Consider the following 4,203-nt stretch of genomic DNA (forward strand, 5'->3'; position numbering starts at 1 on the left):
TGGTGAGATGCTCTTTAGATCTTTGAGGAGAAAACACAGAGGTAAGACACGTGTGGAGAGAGAGAGAGAGAGAGAGAGAGAGAGAGAGAGAGAGAGAGAGAGAGAGGAAATGATGGGTGTCAGTGGGAGCGCTAAGATACAAAGATCTTTTTGTTTGATATTGGATTGGGAGGAGCAAGGTATAAGGGAGGCCAGAGGACTGGAGTGCAGGCGTCGAGACAAAGAGGGCGTGCAACACTTTGGTGTTGATTTGTAGCTGGAGTTAGACCTTGCTGATGCAGTGCTAAGAGTCTGGAGACGAGGGGCCCAATGTGCTAGCAGCTGAAGGGATGCATGCTTAAGTCATTGGTGTGTATTGGGTGAAGGGACAATGAGAGAGAGAGATGGTCTGTGTGTGTGTGTGTGTGTGTGTGTGAGAGAGAGAGAGAGAGAGCAGATTTCGTCTGTCAAAATGGAACGTTTGTACAGAGTGTGGACACAAATGAGAGGATTCAGAGAGGGAGGGCGATGCTTGGAATGCCTCGTCCTTGCAACTCAATAAACTGAATGCCATAGTATGCAGATTTTCAAATATCCTAGATATCCTCACTATCGATATTGTAAACACAACTACTGATGCTTTGCTTTGTGCAGCTGTATGTAGACACAGAGGCGAAACAACAAGAAAGTGCCGCGAGAACTGGAGACGACCAGGCAGACGAAAGCTGTTCTGAGCGGATCTTGTTGATCTGGACTGCATACGCGACGCTGATCTAGACTGCGTTTCGAATTCGTTAACAGAATCTGTCTAGATTCGGGTTAATAAGGGCGCGTAGAGTAGGCCCAGCAAGTAAGTCTCAACCCATTTCTTCTGAGCAAGAATCGTGATGGATGCTTTGGGAATTAAACAGGAAGAGGCAACGGAGGTGATAGGTGGCGAGCCAATATCAAAATTGCAATTAGTAAAGTGTTGTGAAAGGGGAAGCAGCAACAAAGCCTTTTTTTTAATATAAAGGAGCTCGAAAAGTCAACAATCAAGCTGTCATAGTGGCGTGGCTTAGCCCAACGATTTCTCTTCAGTGAATGTGATGTCTTGTGGTCGACCGTCGATGGCAAATTGTGGCATGGAGATGCTTAAAGTGGTAAGACAACCAATAGCTTTGAATGGGATCCTAAGAGATTCCATATATTGGATAAGTGGGTTGGGTAGATACAAATTGTATCCAATAGGTCTCCACAATTTGGAAACAAGGTAAGATTTCACAATGGCTTTCTAGAAAGGAAATCAAGATATGAGGGAAATAAAAATACAATATATATATATATATATATATATATATATATATATATATATATATATATATATAGAGAGAGAGAGAGAGAGAGAGAGAGAGAGAGAGAGAGAGAGTCACAATCGCTTGTTCTTATGAAAAAAGCTCTTTACTCTTTAAAAGCTTTAAAAATAAAAAGGTACACAAAATAAAAGCAATGTAGGTCCATCATAGAAAAAAAAACAAGTATAAATTGTGTGTTCATGTTGAAAATAATATAAGATGAGCAAGGACAAAACAAATAAACAAGGCAAAGTCTTAAAAAGCCCTGTAAGGCTATGAAATGAAAGGGACCCATTTGACAAACTCCATCAACATTTAAGACGAGTCTCCATCGTTGGCACTGAAAACATTGGACGAATACCTAACTCGACTCAACACTAAGGCTTCTTTTAGGAAGCCAAAAATAAAAAGTCCATCTAAAATGCAAAAGTGCTTGCGTAGAAAATGAAAAGCTTCTTGTAATTGGAAAATCAGAAGACTTTTATATCTATATCTATATTATATATAATTGAGCTTAAAATTTTCAAGGAAGGAGAGACCCTCCATGTGTCACATTGTGCTTCATTTCAAAGACAACCTTTAAAAAACATTTAATTGAAAATGCAAAAGTGGAAGGTGAGTACTAGGATGGTAGAACATGAAAAGACTTATGAGTCTTGACACTGGAAAGTAAAAAAGACCTTAGGGAGACTCCTTCCTCAATTTCAAGGCTGACCTTTAACTATTATTATTTTTGAAAATCATTTGAAGGGTGGCTTTCCTTTAGATTTTGAAGGCCATAAAGAGTTTTTCCCCATGTGTTGCTCAATGAACCTCCCTTCGGAGGTGCGTATGGACCTTCTATGTCGTAAATGATCTTTGATTTTGATGCTCAAAGTTCAAAAGCTAGATGCATGTATTCATGTAAGTGTACATGTGTGTGTGTGTGTGTGTGTGTGTGTGTGTGTGTGTGTGTGTGAGAGAGAGAGAGAGAGAGAGAGAGAGAGAGAGACCCATTCACTCGATGTGTGTGAATACAAGAGACAAAGTCGACATGCCATTTCCCAAGGTGTTGGCGCATTACACGAAGGCTTTCCCCATCTACATTGCATTAATAAAGTACATTGAGCTTGACAATTTATCGATAGGAGTCCAACAAGTTGTTATGAATGCCGTGCACGCATTATGTGTGTGTTTGTGTGTGTGCGAGAGAGAGAGAGAGAGAGAGAGAGAGAGAGAGAGAGAGAGAGAGAGAGAGAGAGCACCATTCACTACAATTTATCGATAGGAGTCCAACAAGTTGTTATGAATGCCGTGCACGCATTATGTGTGTGTTTGTGTGTGTGTGTGTGTGTGTGTGTGTGTGTGTGTGTGTGTGTGTGTGTGTGTGAGAGAGAGAGAGAGAGAGAGAGAGAGAGAGAGCACCATTCACTACATCCTGTGTGAGTGAGTGAGTGTGTGTGTGTCTATGAGAGAGAGAGAGAGAGGGTGAGAGGGCTCTCACACCGGCACTAGAGAGAGAGGGGAGGGAGAATAAGTATTGGTTTTACAATCAGCAATCGACAAAGAGACAATCGATGAAATCCACAATCGAGAATAAAAAATAAAAAATTGACCTCGACATCTATGAAATTGAGAATTGACAAAATTGAGAGTTGATTCAATTTGGAAAGTTCAATTCAACAAATCTAAGGCAGAAGTTGTGCAAGCCCAAGGTAGGAGCAGACTTCAACAAACGGAAAAGGTGGATGACACCAGATTTTAACACTAGATTTCTTTGAGCTTATTCAGTGCTCTCGCCTTTGGGTTGATTGGGAGTTCAAGGTGAGTTTAAAAATTTATAAGTGGGATTGCACTAAATCTAGGTTTTCTAGAGCGTTTAAAGGAAAATCTCAAAATTTTGTAAGGAGACTTACACTAAATCGAGTTGAGGCATAGTGCTTTCTCCTAAAACTTAGAAAACTTGCATACGAGAAATTTTAGGGGCAACTTGACTATATTTGAAGGCTTTTACACTTAATTTTTCTATACTTTGTAGGTTTCCTCACCTTCAAATCTATAATTTAGAGATGAATTTCAAAATCTACAAGTGGGATTACACTAAATTGAAGATTTTTCAAGCATTTGGCTATACTATACTTTTTTTCAAATATTTTAGAGGCAAATTTACTATATTTGAAGGTTTTTGCACTAAACTTCTTTGCACTTTGTAGATCCTCTAAACCTTAATTTATGTTCTCTAACCGTTTTTTTTTCTTTTTAAAATGCTCTTAAGAGCTTGATTTGAAGTAACCTTGGCATATCCTTTGCACAGGGGTCTCCAACCAATACAACATATGCACATTGTGACCCAAAACGTACCCGAACATTTTTGCAAGTACACTGTATTTCTATCAAGTTATTCTTCTCGGCAAGCCGCTTCCTCTTGCTTGATAAAAGCCATCCACAATTAGAGATAAATCTCAATTTTTCTAGATGGGATTATACTAAACCTAAGTTTTTTCCTTCAATCGTTGTGGGTGTCTTAACATTCGAATTAAATCTTATGGATTTATGGCCCTTCCTAGAGAGAGAGAGAGAGAGAGAGAGAGAGAGAGAGAGAGATTAGGCTGGATTGTGGTGGCAAACTCCGATATCTGATGTTAGAAGTTTTTGCAAAACATGTGATATATGTCATAGGATGGGTAGACCAACAAAAACCGATATGACTCCACTTACTCCAGTTCAACCACTGGGAGTATTTATGAAATGGGGTATGGACTTCATGGGTCCATTCAAGAAAATCACTCCAAGAAAGAACCAGTATATATTGATGGACACTTGTTATGTAACCAAATGGGTAGAGGCCAAGGCTCTTCCAGATAACACCATGAAGTACACTTCTGTATTCTTATTTGAAAATACTATCTGC

The sequence above is a fragment of the Adiantum capillus-veneris genome, chromosome 18 (assembly GCF_014529385.1).
Source record: "Adiantum capillus-veneris isolate H3 chromosome 18, ASM1452938v2, whole genome shotgun sequence".
Lineage (NCBI taxonomy): Eukaryota > Viridiplantae > Streptophyta > Polypodiopsida > Polypodiales > Pteridaceae > Adiantum > Adiantum capillus-veneris.